This window comes from Zingiber officinale, chromosome 9B (assembly GCF_018446385.1).
Source record: "Zingiber officinale cultivar Zhangliang chromosome 9B, Zo_v1.1, whole genome shotgun sequence".
NCBI lineage: Eukaryota > Viridiplantae > Streptophyta > Magnoliopsida > Zingiberales > Zingiberaceae > Zingiber > Zingiber officinale.
Window position 1 is genome coordinate 51,295,781 of NC_056003.1, and position 18,846 is coordinate 51,314,626.

Genomic DNA, 18,846 nt, shown 5'->3' on the forward strand with positions numbered 1-18,846 from the left:
TTATTGATTATAGAAGGAAACTGTGTCCTAGTAATCTAGGTTGATAATGTCCCCAAGAGGAACTCATAAAGATTGTCATGTTAAACCCTGTAGGTGGACTTAGTTCGACATGACGATAAGGTTGAGTGGTAATACTCTTGGACTAAGATATTAATTAAAGAGAGTTGTCAGTAACTCATTTAATTAGTGGACATTTGACATCTTAAACACGGAGAGAATAACACACTCATGATAAGAAGGATCCCATAATGTAATTTGGGATTGGTGCGGTAGTGCAATAATAACTCTCTAGTGGAATGAGTTATTATTGATGAACTTGAGTTGTGTGTTCGGGGCGAACACGGGATACTTGAGTTCGTCGGAAGGCCAAAATCAATTTCTCCTCTAGGTCCCTGTCGTAGCCTCATTAATGCCTCATATCCACCCATGTAAAACCCATCTTGGTGTCCAAGAGGGGGCTGACCCAAGGCTTGGTGACCAAGCCAAGGGCCGGCCACTATCTTCTCTAAAGGGGCCGACCACAAGTTTTGTAAAGGGGGCCAACCACATAATTCAAATTATGAAGGGTGTTTTAAATTTTTAAAATCTTCTCTTTGTAGATATCTACAAGTTTTAAAAGAGAGATTTTAAATTATAAAACTTTCCTTATTTGAATTAGTCCACATGATTTAAAAGAAAGTTTAAAAGTTTTAAAACTTTCCTTTTTTAACCATCCTCATGGTTTTTAAAAAGGGAGTTTTAAATTTGAAACTTTCTTTTTTTGTCACCATGTTAAAAAAGGAAATTTTAAATGAGAAGTTTTAAATTTTAAAACTTGTTTTAAAATAAAGAAAACTTTCTTTTTTTAAACATCCACATTAGGAAATTAAAAGAGAGTTTGTAAAAATTTTATAAGAGCTTTCCTTCTTTGCTTATAAAATTTTTACAAAGTATTTCTTTCTTCTTTTAAGGGCCGGCCATCCTTGCTTGGTTCCCAAGCAAGGGTCCGGCCAATCATTCAATCAATTAAAAGGAGAAAAGGAAATTAAAAATGAGGAAAGGAAAAACAAGAGGATGATTTTAATTTTTTGTAAAAATCCTTCCTTGTTTGCCTTGGGCAACTATTATAAAAGAAGGGGAGGAGAGATCTCATGATATATCAATTCTTATTCTCTTGTTTGTGCTTCCTCTTGTGGCTGGCCCTCTCCCCTTCCTTTTCTCCTTGCTCTCTTTTCCTTGGTGGTGGTGGTGGCCGGATTTTTAGAGAAGGAGGAAGAAGCTTTTAGGTGGTGTTCATCTTGGAGGTTCGTCGCCCACACGACGTCCAAGAGGAGGCGAAGAATATGGTAGAAGATCTCGAGGTTATTAGCATACAAAAAAATATATAACTAGTAATTTATTTTCCGTATCATGCTAGTTTTTCTTTGTATGAATTCTAAACACAAGAGGCATATGATTCTAGAGTTTTGAATTTGTTTTGAATTTATGTTTCTTTTGTTTTGTTTTTCGAATTTATGATTCGATTGGTATTTTTGGTTAAACCTAGAGTTATATAAGGAAATTAAATATTAGCTTTCCTTAAAAGGCTTTGTCTAGGCGGTGGTGGATGATCTCATACCCAAGAAGGACTAGTGCCTCACCATGCAGTCCTGGAAGCCAATTTTGAAAATTAATATTTAATTGAATTTATAACATAGGCGGATTTGGATCAATAATGTTAAGCATCGTTTGCGATCCAAATCTAAACCATTAAGAACAGATAAGTTAAATTTGGAATCAATAATGTTAAGTTCTATTTGCGATTCCTAATTTAATTTCTAAAGAACACAATAGGTTGTTTAGGAAAGGTTTGACACTTGTATAAAATTTTGTACATTGGAACCGGTACGATCTTCCTAGGACCAACCAACAATTGGTATCAGATCAGCTAGGGTTTGTCTCTGTGTGTTTAGTTTTCAGTTTAATTATGCACATGTCATACATAATTTAGGCAGGATAATAGTAGGATGTGCTAACTTTGTGGTTGCAGGCTCCAACTATTATGACTTACAGATATTGTGTGTGATTGGACCCTTAGACATGTCAAGGGTATTTTATTGTGTGTGCATAATTGTAATATTAAATACAGCAGGAGCTGTATTAGTTATTAGGATTTTATATTTTTGTTTCAATCTAGATTACATGTACATTCCTTTGTGGAATATAGGATCGATATATGTAAAATTCTATTTTTGTCATGAATCGTATCCTTGCAAGGCGTAGTACTATTGGAGGACTAGAAGCGCAGCGGAAAAAGGAAGCTCGATGGACCCGACGACATGCACCCTAGGGTTGGCAGCACGCGAAGGACAGTGATGGAAAATGCCATAATAGTTGGAAAATCATGTCCATATTTATTGCTTTTATTTACTGTTATGTATGTGATGTGTGCTTACTAGGTTAAAATTCCTCACCTTAAATAACTAAGTGGGAGAGGGATTAGTAAATAAATTTCACGGTCTCCATTACTAGTTTGTAAGTGATGCAAACAAACTTGCGCGTTGGCTCTGAGTGCCTTCCTCCATATCAGATGAGTTTGTTTGTGGATCACTAGATCAAACTTCCATTTTGGATGACTATAGGAAATTAATTAAGAGCGTGTGATCTTCCCCATCGGAAGGGGCACAATCTTATTTAATGGACTGTGTCAAGTAATGGTATACACTTAGGCACGTCTAATAGTATCCTCCCCATCGGAGTCACTGCTATTATTTGTGTGACTGAAGGAAAACCAACTATTAATTTTATTTGTCATAAAGTTAGGTTGACAAGAATAAAATTAATGGGTAAAACCTCCTCTTACAAATGTTTGATTTTGTATACGTCCACACTATCGTGGCATACAAAATTCACGGTGATTTGAGGTGTTGGTTAATTTAAATAGTATTGTTTGAGGAATCAATATTATTTTAAATTTAAAGTATTGACCAAAGTTTATTTTGTGATTCTTATGATGACTTTTAACCCACTGTTCATTATACTGAAAGAGAACAAACTTACTGGTCCCAATTATATAGATTGGAAAAGAAACCTGGACATCGTCCTAACTGCTAAGGGCTATAAGTTTGTACTGACAGAGGTTTGCCCTAATGTGCCTAATGGTGAATCGACTCAAGAGGAGATTGAGAATCATAGGAAATGGGTAAAAGCAGATGAGATGGCGCGGTGCTATATTTTGGCTTCAATGTTAAATGTGCTGCAACATCAGCATCAAGATTTGCCAACAGCTTATGATATAATGAACAATCTCAAGGATCTCTTTGGTCACCAGGATCGGGCCTCTAGGCAAGAAGCTATGAGAAAATTAATGACGGTCACCATGACAGAGGGGACTCCCGTAAGGGATCATATCCTAAAGATGATGGCTTATTTGAACGAAATACAAATCCTTGGAGGAGAAATTGATGGGGAAACCCAGATCGATATGATTCTCCAAACGCTACCCAGAAGTTTTGAGCAATTCCACCTGAACTATAATATGAATAAAAGGATGTATTCATTAGCGGAACTACTGACAGAACTTCAGGCAGCAGAAGGGCTATTTCATCATAATTCTCGGATTCACTATGCTGAAAATGGTTCTACTTCTAAGCGAAAAGGCAAGAAGAATAAGAAACAGGCTGTTTCAGCAAAGAAGGTGAATAAACCTCAAGGTATAGGATCAAAAGCTGGAATGAAGAAGCCAAAGGGTAAGTGCTTCAACTGCAAGCAGTCAGGACATTGGAAGACAGACTGTCCTCATAGAAAAGAGAACAATAAAGGTATATCTCATACTCTAGTAGTTGAAACATGTTTAGCGGTGTTATCTACCAACACCTGGTGTGTAGATACGGGAGCCACTGATCATGTCTGCAACTCTTTGCAGGGGTTCCAGAAAACCCGACAACTATTTGAAGGAGAGATAACCATCTACATAGGCAATGCTACTAAGGTGGCGGTGGCGGCTATTGCAGTGGGAGATGTCTACTTATCTTTTGATATGAATAGAAGTTTGGTTTTAAGAAATTATCTTTATGTACCCAGTTTTAGAAAGAATTTAATTTCAGTTTCTAAACTATATTTGGATGGATATTCTGTTTCCTTTAATAACAATGTGGTTATAAAGAGAAATAGGGTTATTATCTATTCTGGTCATTGGTTAGCAATTTATATACTTTAAATCCAATTTCTTCCACAAAGCAACAAATGGAAATTAATAACACATCTTCTAATTCCAATAAGAGAAAGGAACCTTCAGAGATGAACCAAACATATCTTTGGCATCTAAGGCTTGGTCATATTAACTTAAGTAGGATTTAAAGGCTTATAGTCGATGGACTCTTGGGTTCATCAGTGTTGGAAAACTTTTCAACTTGTGAATCTTGCTTGGAAGGTAAAATGACCAAGAGACCTTTTAAGGCCAAGGGGTATAGAGCTAAAGATGTGTTAGAACTGGTTCATTCTGATTTGTGTGGTCCTATGTCTATCCAGGAAAGAGGTGGTTTCGAATACTTTGACTCCTTTATAGACGATTATTCGAGATACGGATACATTTACTTGACGCACCGCAAGTCTGAGTGCTTTGATAAGTTCAAAGAGTACAAGGCTGATGTGGAGAAACGTCTTAGTAAAAGTATCAAGACACTACGGTCTGATCGTGGTGGCGAATATCTCTTAGGAGAATTTAGGAATTACTTATCAGAGGCTGGGATTCAATCTCAGTTGTCCGCACCTGGTACACCCCAACAGAATGATGTGGCAGAACGAAAGAATAGGACTCTTATGGAGATGGTTAGATCGATGATGAGTTATTCAGAATTACCAAATTTATTTTGGGGATACGCTCTGGAAACAGCAGCGCACATTCTGAACTTGGTACCTTCTAAATCAGTACCTTCTACTCCCACAGAATTATGGAATGGGCGAAAGCCCGGTCTAAGACATATTCAGATTTGGGATAGTCCAGCACATGTACTAAAAGCAGATGCTGATAAGTTAGAATCTCGTACAGAAGTTCGCGTGTTTGTGGGTTATCCTAGAGGAATGAAAGGTGGTTTATTTTATAGTCCTAAAGACTAGAAGGTCATTGTTAGTACCAATGCCTAGTTTTTAGAAGAAGACTATATAATGGACCACAAGCCCAGAAGTAAAATTGTTCTAGAAGAAATGAGAGAGGACACGTCTACTTCAGTACCAACAGTACAAGATGATGTACCACAAGAAACTGCAACACGTGTTACAAATGATGCACAGTTACAGACAGTGTCTCGTCATAGTGGGAGGGTTGTTAGGCAACCTGAGAGATTCATGTTTTTGGGAGAGTCTTCAGACTTGATCCCAGGTAAACATGAACCTGATCCCCGGACATATGATGAAGCACTTCAAGATAAAGATGCAGCATCTTGGCAAAAGGCGATGAATTCTGAAATAAAATCTATGTATTCTAATAAGGTCTGGGAGCTTGTAGAACCACCAAATGGTGTAAAAGCCATTGGATGCAAGTGGATCTACAAAAGGAAAAGAGGGACAGACGAGAAGGCAGAAACCTTCAAAGCAAGGCTTGTTGCGAAAGAGTATACTCAGAAAGAAGGAATTGATTATGAGGAGACCTTTTCACCGGTAGTCATGCTTAAGTCTATCCGGATACTCTTATCCATTATCACTCATATGGATTATGAGGTTTGGCAAATGGATGTCAAGACAGCTTTCCTTAACGGAAGTCTTGAAGAAAACATCCATATGAAGCAACCAGAGGGGTTCATTGAAAAAGGCAAAGAGCATCTAGTGTGCAAGCTCAATCGATCCATTTATGGACTGAAACAAGCTTCAAGATCTTGGAACATACGGTTTAATGAAGTAATCCAGTCATATGAATTTATTCAGTGTCTGGATGAGTCTTGTGTATATAAAGAGTGTAACGGAAATGTGGTGGTATTTCTTGTACTATACGTAAATGATATTTTGTTAATTGACAACAATGTCAAAGTATTGTCAGACGTAAGGGTATGGTTGTCCAAGCAGTTTGATATGAAGGACTTAGGAGAATGTGCACACATTCTAGGGATCAAAGTTATAAGGGATCGCAAAAAAAGGATGTTGTGCCTATCTTAAGCTTCATATATAGATACAATCCTTGCTCGTTTTAGCATGCAAAACTCCAAGAAAGGTTTTTTACCTTTTAGGCATGGAGTAGCTTTATCTAAAGAGATGTCTCCGAAGACATCAAAGGAGATGGAGGACATGAAGGCAGTTCCTTATGCTTCAGCTGTAGGAAGCCTAATGTATGCAATGTTGTGTACGAGACCGGATATATGTTTTGTCGTGGGCATGGTTACTAGATATCAAAGTAACCCTGGACAAGGACATTGGATTGCTGTAAAACATATATTGAAGTACCTGAGAAGGACTAGAGATTATATGCTAGTTTACCAAGCAGATGATTTGATCCCTGTGGGTTACACGGATTCAGATTTTCAATCAGATAGGAACAATAGTAAGTCTACATCAGGCTATGTGTTTACTTTAGGAGGTGGAGCCATTGCATGGAGGAGTGTTAAGCAGAAATGTGTTTCAGGCTCAACCATGGAAGCTGAGTATGTGGCAGCCTCTAAGGCAACCAAAGAAGCTGTATGACTTAGGAACTTCCTAATGGACTTAGATGTGATTCCTGGTTTACCCAAAATTATCACAATTTATTGTGATAATAGCGGTGCAGTTGCAAACTCGAAGGAACCACGAGCCCATAAGGCAAGTAAGCATATAGAGCGCAAGTACCACCTGATACGAGATATCGTGAAGCGAGGAGAAGTTGTCGTCGCCAAGATTGCATCAGCAGATAACCTGGCAGATCCTTTCACTAAGGCCCTTCCGGCGAAAGCTTTTGATCGACATGTGGAGGGGATGGGAATCAGATGTATGGCAGTAGATATGGCAGCTTAGTCTTTTAGTATAAGTGGGAGATTGTTAGAGTATATACTAAAAGTCTAGCTTTTGTAAACATTTTTTTTGAAATAAAGAATCACATTGGTCAAAATTGTCTACATTTATTTGCTAAGTGTAGTTGTTCAATTAATTTATATTGTAGGTAACATGGTGTATGGTGTCACACACAGAAGATCATGTTATTAGTTCTTTATAAATTATAAACAGTTGTTCACGACTAAGATAGAAAGGAACAAACCGTTGGAATAGTCATAGTGTAATTAGTTATTAGTTTATCTTGACTCATAAATTACACTAGTACACTCTAAGTATATTGAGTAGGACCATTTAAGGTAAGTTCTTTTTATACTGACTTAATAAAAGAATAACACCGTAGTTATTATGGAAGTGTGTGCTCTTAATCCTAATATAATAACAAGCACATATATTTAGTATTTATTTCTTTAACTTATCAAAAGGTGAGATTTAGCTCGATAAATCAAAAGGTTTGATAAGTTGGGAAATGATATTACTTATAGTGTGTGTTGTTGATATAGAAGGAAACTGTGTCATAGTAATCTAGGTTGATAATGTCCCCAAGAGGAATTCATAAGGATTGTCATGTTAAACCCTGCAGGTGGACTTAGTCCGACATGACGATAAGGTTGAGTGGTATTACTCTTGGACTAAGATATTAATTAAAGAGAGTCGTCAGTAACTCATTTAATTAGTGGACATTTGACATCTTAAACACGGGGAGAATAACACACTCATGATAAGAAGGAGCCCATAATGTAATTTGGGATTGGTGTGGTAGTGCAATAATAACTCTCTAGTGGAATGAGTTATTATTGATGAACTTGAGTTGTGTGTCGGGGCGAACACGGGATACTCGAGTTCGTCGGAAGGCCAAAACTAATTTCTCCTCTAGGTCCCTGTCGTAGCCTCATTAATGCCTCATATCCACCAATGTAAAGCCCATCTTATTGTCCAAGAGGGGGCCGACCCAAGGCTTGGTGACCAAGCCAAGGGCCGGCCACTATCTTCTCTAAAGGGGCCGGCCACAAGTTTTGTAAAGGGGGCCGACCACATAATTCAAATTATGAGGGGTGTTTTAAAGTTTTAAATTTTTAAAATCTTCTCTTTGTAGATATCTACAAGTTTTAAAAGAGAGATTTTAAATTATAAAATTTTCGTTATTTGGATTAGGCCACATGGTTTAAAAGAAAGTTTAAAAGTTTTAAAACTTTCATTTTTAACCATCCTCATGGTTTTTAAAAAGGGAGTTTTAAATTTGAAACTTTCCTTTTTTGTCACCATGTTAAAAAAAGAAATTTTAAATGAGAAGTTTTAAATTTTAAAACTTGTTTTAAGATAAAGAAAACTTTCTTTTTTTAAACATCCACGTTAGGAAATTAAAAGAGAGTTTGTAAAAATTTTATAAGAGCTTTCCTTCTTTGCTTATAAAATTTTTACAAAGTATTTCTTTCTTCTTTTAAGGGCCAGCCACCCTTGCTTGGTGCCCAAGCAAGGGTCCAACCAATCATTCAATCAATTAAAAGGAGAAAAGGAAATTAAAAAGGAGAAAAGGAAAAACAAGAGGATGATTTTAATTTTTTGTAAAAATCCTTCCTTGTTTGCCTTGGGCAAGTATTATAAAAGAAGAGGAGGAGAGGCCTCATGATATATCAATTCTTATTCTCTTGTTTGTGCTCCCTCTTGTGGCCGGCCCTCTCCCCTTCCCTTTCTCCTTGCTCTCTTTTCCTTGGTGATGGTGGTGGCCGGATTTTTAGAGAAGGAGGAAGAAGCTTTTAGGTGGTGTTCATCTTGGAGGTTCGTCGCCCACACGACGTCCAAGAGGAGGCGAGGAATACGACAGAAGATCTCGAGGTTATTAGCATATAAAGAAAAGGTATAACTAGTAATTTGTTTTCCGCATCATGCTAGTTTTTCCTTGTATGAATTCTAAACACAAGAGGCATATGATTTTAGAGTTTCGAATTTGTGTTTCTTTTGTTTTGTTTTTCAAATTTATGATTCGATTGTTCCTTTTGGTTAAACCTAGAGTTATATAAGGAAATTAAATATTAACTTTCCTTAAAAGGCTTTGTCTAGGCAGTGGTGGATGATCCCATACCCAAGAAGGACTAGTGCCTCGCCATGCAGTCTTGGAAGCCAATTTTGGAAATTAATATTTAATTGAATTTATAACATAGGCGGATTTGGATCAATAATGTTAAGGATCGTTTGCGATCCAAATCTAAACCATTAAGAACAGATAAGTTAAATTTAGAATTAATAATGTTAAGTTCTGTTTGCGATTCCTAATTTAATTTCTAAAGAACACAATAGGTTGTTTAGGAAAGGTTTGACACTTGTACAAAATTTTTGTACAGTGGAACCGGTACGATCTTCCTAGGGACAACCAACACTTTGAAATATGTCTGAACTTTCTTCTTCATCTCTGGGTTCCAATGTTCCGGGTCCATTGGATTTCCGGAGTTGTCGACTGGAGCCTTGTAGCCTCTAGTGATGTTGAACCACTGATCGAAATCTGTTTTCAAGTATACTTCCATTCGCTTCTTCCAGTATGGGAAGTCATCACCATTGAATAGGGGAGGTCGGATAGTGCTATAACTCTCGGTCTGGGCCATGAATTCTGCACACAAAGAGAGAAGAGAGAGAGAGGGTGCCAAGACTTGTTCTTGGATTAGTAGTGTGGGAGAAAGAAAAAAGAAAATATTATGACTGAATTGGTGTTGCACCAATTCAGATTAATTTGCTATGAAAAAGAATTTTCCAAAGAGGTAATTATATCAATTTGGATTATGTCGAAAAGCTAAAAAAATGAAAAGAAAAATTACCCCCTTTGCCTGCCTGGTGGTTTCACCAAATCAGAGCAGAACCTGGCTCTGATACCACTTGTTGGATCGTGACAGGGGGGTGAATCATGTGGTTTTTAAAAACACTTCTTTGTCAGTTTTAAAAACACGAGTAAGCAGCGGAAAGTAAGAAGTTTGAAGATAAGAAAGTACGAGAAGAACACAAGTGATTTTTAACTTGGTTCGGAGCCTTCGGCGACTCCTACTCCAACACTAGGTCTCACAAACCTATCAATGGGTAATCCACTAAAAATCTCTTTCGGTACCCCTGGAAGAGAGAATCGAGTACAAAAGAATTAGGTCAAGTGCAACAAACTATACTTTCCCTTTTATAAAGATTAAGTACAGAAAACAAATGTTACCAACACTCTTTAAGTATTGAAATAAGGTACTTCGTGTTGATGTCTGTCTGCTAGACGTGATCGGAACTCCTCGGAGCAGTCGTCGGGCTAAGCAACTTCATAGTAGAGTTGCAGCAGGTACCGGGAGAAGCTGGAGGCTCAAATGTGTGCGCAGTAGCTCGTATATAGTTGTTGTTCCAAAGCCTCCTCGAAACTGCCTTATAAGGGGCTTGGACGGCGCCTTCTAAAGGCCTTGAAGGCGCCTCCAATGGGATAGAATATATCCCGACATCCTTGCGCCTTATCTACGAATCTGTCAAATTTTATCCGTGGAGGCGCCTTTCATAGCCATGGAAGGCGCCTTCCATGAACAGTACCAAGGCGCCTTCCATAGCCATGGAAGGCGCCTTCGGATACTGTTCACCCGAAGACAACTTTGCTTCTTTGCTTGTTTTCTTGCCTTACAACAAATATGTTAGTCCAAATACCCTACAAGACAAGTGTTAGCACAAGTATAATAGAGTAATTAGTTCCTGTCCTCCCAGGACCAGGAACTAGTCAAGGTCTCAGCTTAGAGATCCCAAATGGACCTAAGCTGAACCAACACCTATTGTCCCTTAATTGGGACACGCCCTCATAGTCACTCTCCTCCAGTGACTTACCTTTACTTACCTTTTGCCAGACATCCGATCAGCCCGTCGACCAGTCTGGACTTCGTGCCAGCTATCCGGTTAGCCCGTCGACCTAGCTGGGTTTCGTTCCAGCTAATCAGTCGACCCGTAGACCTAGCTAGGCTTCGTGTCAGATATCCGATCAGCCCGTCAACCTATCTGGACTTCTTACTAGCTATCCGGTCGGCCTATCGACCTAGTTGGATTTCTCCTGCACACTCAGTCAAAGTGTTATATCACAACAAAACTAACTTAACCTACTTTGTCATTCATCAAAACCTGAGTTAGACCGTTAGTGCTAACCGCACCAATAGTAAGAGGCTTGTCCGCCTACACGAAGGAGATATTTCTAGTGGAGCTTTGCAACCGTCTTGGATTAACAACCACCTAGGTTGTAATCAAGTTAAACCTGTTAGCCTCTTTTAATTGTATTAGTTGTTCATTTGAGTTTATAATTATTATGATAGTGCTACTAATCTTAGTTGGAAAAATAGAGAAAGGTTTTGTTTTATTTTTTTAACAGACGTGGCGCCCTCTTACCGGCTTCGCTGCGCCAACAAGTGGTATCAGAGCCCAACTGCCTCAGAAGGACTAACCGCTGACTGAAGCATCAAGATCAAGACGATGGCCAGTGCAAGCATTCACCCACCAAAATTCGAGGGAGACTTCGCACAATGGAAACGCCGAATGGAGGTATTCTTCAAAATAGATTTCGAAATTCTATTAATAATGAAATATAGTTTTATAGTTCTAAAAGAAAAAGAAGAATATCAGTGGATGAAGAAGGAACAAGCCGACTTCATGGCGAACGGTAAAGCAGAATTCCATCTGCTCAACATTCTTCCGCCCCAGGAAGTCAATCGAATCGGCAACTATGACTCCACCGAAGAGCTTTGGGAGAAGTTCCTAGAACTCCATGAAGGCACTTCAGAAGCGAAGTTAGCAAGGCGAGACATCCTCCGAACCCATTTGACAAATCTGCGGATAAACAATGGAGAAAAGGTAGTGCAACTCCAATCACGAATCAAAGAGCTCATCAGTCAGCTAAGCAATCTCGAAGAATCAGTAACAAATCGAGACTCAATACGGTATGCGCTCAACGCCTTCCCGAGAACATCAGAATGAGCGTCCTTAGTAGATGCATACTACATCTCTAAGGATCTTGAGGTAAGTACGCTAGAGAATTTGTTTTCCACTATTGAACTTCACAAATCTCGAATTGCAGATCCTAAAGAAATAGAAAAGACAAATCTCAATGTTGCCCTAAAAGCAAAGACGGAAGATCAAGACTCCGAAGCATCCATCGATGAAGTCAAAGCGGCTCTTATGGTAAGAAAGTTCAATAAATTTGTTAAATCTAATAAATTTAAATCGCAGACAAGAAAACATCTTCGAAATAGAAGGACCGTCTGATGCTACAATTGCAACAAAGAAGGACACATCAAGGATGACTATTCAAAATTGAATAACAAAGATAAGGAAACGTATAAGAAGCCAGCTCGACCCAAACATAATGTCAAAGCCACATGGGATGAGTCGTCATTCTTCGAATCCGAAATCGAAGCCTATGTCGGACTAGCTCTAATGACAACCCATCAAGAGGAAGACGAAACCAGTTCAGTAATGAGCTTTGATGAAGGGGGAGGATCATCGGAAGAAAGCAGCGATGAAGGGGGAGCATCAGAACTCAAGGTAAGTGATGTAACGACCCGACCCTCTTGGCCCATTTGGCGGCCCATTTGGCGACCCTCGGGTCGTCGACCGTTGAGTTTATGAATCCTCGCAACCAAGTGAGATGATCTCATTTGGTTACCATGATTCATAAACTCTAATACTTAAGCCCGGAGGTTTAGAGTTCAATCTCGGGGGAAAAATCAACGCCAGGTGGAAAGTCCGAGTGAGTAACGGCACGGCCAAGGGTCGTCGGTCGACGACATGAGAGGTCGCCAAATGGGCCGACGACATAAGGGCCGACGGTCGATGACCTGAGGGTCGCCAAATGAGCCAAGAGGGTCGGGTCATTACAATAAAAAGGCGCCTTTTTATTGTAACGACCCGGCCCTTTGGCCCATTTGGCGGCCCATTTGGCGACCCTCGGGTCGTCGACAATCGGCCCTTATGGTCCAGGATTCGAACTCCAAACCTCCAGGCTTAAGTATTAGAGTTTATGAATCCTGGTAACCAAGTGAGATGATCTCACTTGGTTACCAGGATTCATAAACTCTAATACTTAAGCCTGGAGGTTTAGAGTTTGAATCCTGGGGGAGGCAAAAATTCACTTGCCAGGGGTGGAAAGTCCTAGTGAGTAATGGCACGGCCAAAGGGTCGTCGATCGACAACATGAGAGGTCACCAAATGGGCCGACGACATAAGGGCCTCCAGTTGGGCCGCCACAAGGGCCGCCCAAGAGGCCAAAGGGCCGGGTCGTTACAAGTGAGGTACGTGCTCTTTCACCTGAGCATTCTTTTCAGTTCATTAAAGCACTTTCGAAAGATTTAGTAAAATTAGAAAAAGAGAACGTTGATTTAAAAAGATAGTTAGATAATTTAAAATCACAAAATGATAATTTAAAAATTCAAATCAAAAGCTTGAATGACCATGCATGCTTGAAATTGAACAGTTGTCAAAAACCAAAGTATGGAAAGTATAGAAGATTAAATTGGTATATTAGACATCACCAAGGACAACTTAGAAGAATTCCCAAAAGATATATACCCCCCCCCCCCAATTCTTAATTAACCCAGTAGGAAGGAACTTATATTGGGTTCCAAAATCTTATTTATATTAAACATTTTTTTTTAGATTTAAGGCTTTCAGAAAAATTAAATGTTTAAATTCTTTAAAAGGCTTTGTCTAGAAGTGGTTGATGATCCAATAACCAAGAAGACCTAGTGTCTCGCCACAACCTGAAAGTCAATTACTGAATTGAATATTTAATTGACAAACTGATAAGTTTGTGAAATTAGATAAATAATACTTTTAATATTTGTCAATTATTTGAAAATTTCATTACCTAGATTTTTTTTTAAAATTATTGTTTTACCCTAGTTTTTGATGTGATCAAAGGGGGGAATAGATACAAGTTTAGGGGGAATTACATTTTTTTTTTATCAATTATGTTTGATTTTGCTTACAAATTATACTCAAAATTTCAATTTCTTATATTGCAACTTAATACTTAAAATGTTTTACAAACTTAAAAAGTTTTATAAATTTATTTTTTTTATTGTTTTACCCTAACTTGAACTTGGGTTGATGCACATCAAAAAAGGGGAGCTTGTTAGACCCCGTGGTTGTTTTGATATGATCAACCAAGTTAAGTTAGGTCCTGTTTTGTGTTGATCCTTGTGTTTAAGTGTGCAGGAGCTTAAGAACACAAGAAGACAAGCGGAAGACGCAGCTAGCAGGAAGGATGACACGAGAAGGGAGCCGATGGCTCGGTGCATCCGAGGGATAAAGTGCTGCGGAAGAGTGCACTGGTGGATGAGAAAAATGTACATGACGTTCGAGGGGCGAGAAGCCGGAGCGAAAGTCTGCTAGAGGAGAAGGCCGGAAATTGGGTTCGGGTGAGCCCTATTTCGGTTGGCCGCAATCATCCAGGCGATCGAAGCCACAGCGGAGCAGAGAGAGGATGTAAAGACTACTTGAGGCCGCAATCCCTCAATAAGGGTAGAAGGTGCCTCCGGGGCACGCGCTGTGCCTCCGCCAGCTTCAGGCGGAAGGCGCTCTCCATAAACATGGAGGGCACCCTCCATGCTTATGGGAGGTGCCCTTGACTAGATTTCTAGCCATTCCCAAAGGATAAAGTTGTTGGTGCGGGAAGCATCCGACGATCGAACTCATGTTTTGATAATGGCAAAGGATTCAAAGTTAAGGTGTTTTGTGATTTAACATGTCTGCTTGAGTATTTCAGAAAAGTCCTAGCTGTGGTTAGGCAAAGGGAAAACCCTAGGGGGTGGTAACCCTAGGTCATAGGGGGCGGTAACTCTATGCGGAAAGTCTTGGCAGGTCGATGGCTTCAGGAAAAAGTCCTAGGGGGTGGTAACCCTAGGTGGAAAGTCCTGGTGTCGCGAACCAGGTGAAAGACTGGACTAGCGGGGAAGCGGATGTCCAGCAGAAAGTTCGGAAGCGTCGAGTGCTGAGCAAAAGTCCAGTCGATCTGGAGGATCGTACTGGCAACAGGTAAATCTCCTGAGTGGAGTAGGTGAGGACGCGCTCCCCGTAGAGGGAACAGTAGGCGCCGGGTCGACCTAGGATTTCCGGATGGAAATCCGAAGTCAGACCCGGACAGTCCGGAGACTGTCATAATATTCTTTATCATATTCATACTATTATTTTTTTGCTAACTTTGTGCTGCAGGGTGTTTTTGTGATTAACATATCTTGCAGGGACCAAAGTGCACAATTACCCTCGGATGAACAGTGTCTGAGGCGCCTCCATGGAGCTTGGAGGCGCCTCGGGTGGAAAATCTGATCTGGCTGCGAAACCAGCTTGGAGGCGCCTTGGAGGAACCCAAGGCGCCTTGGACAGAAGCCTGAAGGCGCCTTGAAGAGCGTTGAAGGCGCCTTCAGGTCGCAGCAGTCAAAGGCTTATCGCAGCGAAGTTATCGGGATAGAACTCAGCTTCAAGGCGCCTTGGAGCTTGTTTAAGGCGCCTTGAACACTGTTTAAAAGCAGGGTTCAAGCAGCACTTCAAATCAACAACTCCCAGGCTTCCTTTCTTCAACGTGCTGTTAACAAGATCATTCCGAGGTGCTGTTGCGACATACCGACGACCAGGAACATCAACTTTGATTCTGTTATTGTCGGTATAATTTCTTTTTGTGCTTACAATTGTAAATCTCTTATTGTACTTTTAACGAATTTATAGTTGTTGCCCACGGAAAGCGATCAAGGATCGCGGGCCTTCGAGTAGGAGTCGCCTTAGGCTCCGAACGAAGTAAATTCCTCTGTATTTGTGTTTCTTTATTTTATTCCGCTGCGTTTTAATTACTCCGATAGTTTTGCGATTCGAAAAATGAATTAGCCGCGAGTCTTGGCAGGTCGATGGCTTCAGGCAAAAGTCCTAGGGGGTGGTAACCCTAGGTGGAAAGTCCTGGTGTCGCGAACCAGGTGAAAGACTGGACTAGCCGGGAAGCGGATGTCCAGCAGAAAGTCCGGAAGCGTAATTGTAGGATCGAAAAGAATTTAGATATCTCCACAATGCATGATATTGTCCACTTTGGGCCTAAGCCCTCATGGTTTTGTTCTTGGGCTCTCCCCAAAAGGCCTCATGCCAATAGAGATATCTTTTCTCTTATAAACCCATGATCTTTCCCATGTGTTTTCAATATGGGACTATGTTTGCAACCTTGCAACCCCAACAATCCCCCCCTCAAACAAAGGATCATAGTCTTCCTACGTCCGATCCTCGACCCACCAGGTCTTCTTGCCCCTCAGTCCACCCGACCTACTAGGGCTTCCTTGCCTAGTCGCAACTAGGACTTCCTGCCTGGTGTCTGGTCCTCTTGATCCGAACATAGGAGCCCCCATTTTTTTGTTCGAGGTCAATATTGTACCCACATGGCTCAATCAGACCATAGCTCTTGTGCATAGTCGGCTGTTAAACCTTCTAGCAGTCTAGGCTCTGATACCAATTGTAGGATCGAAAAGAATTTAGATATCTCCACAATTGCATGATATTGTCCACTTTGGGCCTAAGCCCTCATGGTTTTGTTCTTGGGCTCTCCCCAAAAGGCCTCGTACCAATGGAGATATCTTTTCTCTTATGAACCTATGATCTTTCCCAGGTGTTTTCAATATGGGACTATGTTTGCAACCTTACAACCCCAACAAAAGTTTTATCCTTTGGCACCTCGCTGGAGGTGCCCTCCAAGTCCTTAGGAGGCACCCTCAAGCTACGGATAGGATTTTTAGAAGCTATAAAAAGGCCCCTGGAGCTACAAAATAAGACAACAACTGTTGTAATCAATTTCTTAGTCTTTTCTGAGCTTTTCATAGATTATAAGAGGCTTCTCTGCCTACACAAAGGAGATATTTCTAGTGGAGCTTTGCAACCACCTTGGATTAACAACCACCTAGGTTGTAACCAAGTTAAACCTGTTAGCCTCTTTTAATTGTATTAGTTGTTTATTTGAGTTTATAATTATTGTGATAGTGCTACTAATTTTATTGGAAAAATAGAGAAAGGTTTTGTTTTATTTTTTTAACAGACGTTACGCCCTTTTACCGACCCCGTTGTGCCAACAGTATTAACCTAAACTTAAATAATTATCAACACATTGAAACTATTAGGGCATGATTGCACCAACAATCTCCCTCCTTCTAATGTTTGACAATCTAGTTAAGTTTAGGCTAATTTTCAACATATCATAAAGACAAAAATGATAGACATGTTATTATCACATTATCAAGTGAGCATGAACTATATCTCAACTAACCATAAACTTAAACTTATATCTCCCACTTTGTCAAATTTAAAAAAAAATGACAAGATCTCCCCTCAACATATGTATTAATCAATCATGATAAAAAACAAAATAGGGGCACTCCCCCTTATCCCATGCAAGAAAAATAGAGAACTAAATACAGAACAAGATATAAGCAATTCCCCTAAACCAAAGAACTATAGGTACACCCCTACTTATCATGCAAACAAAACACTATATAACAGGACGAAAAACACCACTGTCACAAAACATAAGTCCAAAAGGGTGACATATCATATATATAGCTCACGAAATAGCTTCTGAGATGCACATCATAAACTACAAGTCAAACAAAACTATCCATACAAGAAGGAGAAACTACAAGTCATAATGGAACATAAAATTCAAGATCAGCAGAACTCATGGGAGCATCGATAACAGATGGCACATCACTTGTTGGAGGGGGAGGTTGAGGAGAGTGTTGGTGCAGGGAACATCAAATGATCGAACCTAAGTTTTGATTATGGCAAAGGGTTCAAAGTTAATGTTATTTGTTATCTAACAAGTGTGATTGAGCTTACAGGAACATCTTAAGTGTTTTTAGGCAAAAGTCTTAGTGAATTTTAGGCAGGTGAAAACCCCTAGGAGGAGGTAGCCCTAGGTCCTAGGTGTTGGTGCAATCGACCTAAGTTTGATCAGTACGATCATGGTTTTGATGTGTGTGTCAAAGAGTTTAAGTTAGACTTTCATATGTATTTGATATGTATTTGAGTCATGCTGGACTTGGTGAAACACATGAGGAACTTGGTGCGGCCAAGTTTGGGAAGCTCATCCAAGGGCTCGGATCCTTGAGTCGGTGACGGATGGTGTGGAAGACATCCGAGGGATCACCAGACGAGGAGCAATGGAGGAAAGTCATAGGAAGTGGACTTCAAGGCAACGTGAAGGATGACACAGAGAGGAGCTATGAGCTCGGGTGCATCTGAGGGACGAAGGCCGAGGAAGAGGGTTTCAAAGGGTGACTCCGGAAAGGATGAGTGTGAGTGTGTAATCGGGACCAGTTGACTGGTCCAGTTGACTTAGCAGTTGACTGGTCCAGTTGACTTAGCAGTCGACTGGGAGCGAACAGAAGCATTCTGTTCGCTCAGCCAGCAGTGACCAGTCGATTGGTACTTTCACCAGTCAACTGGTAAGTGATCGTTGGTAGGAACTCTGATTTTGTCAAGTAGTTGTTGGCCGTGTCCAACGGTTGCACCAGTCGAATGATGGAAGTTCCAGTCAACTGGTGCACAAGAAATGAGTTGTCTTGTGATCAACTCTTTCCTCTCTATCTATTAGAAGCTTGGGGCATTAAAGGAGGTTATTGATCTTGTTGATACATACCTAGTCTTTGCCTCCAAGCTTCTAAGTCTTCTCTTCCTCTCCAAATCTAAGTGTCATCTTGTAAAGAGGAAGAGATCATTGTGAGAGGCTTGCTCCACCGAGAAGTAGAAAGCTCTAGTCAGAGATTGCCGGGGACTAATTCACCAAAGGATTAAGGGATCATCCACCTCAAGGACAAGCCGTAGAGTAGGAGCAAGCAATCTCTGAACCACGTTACATCGAAA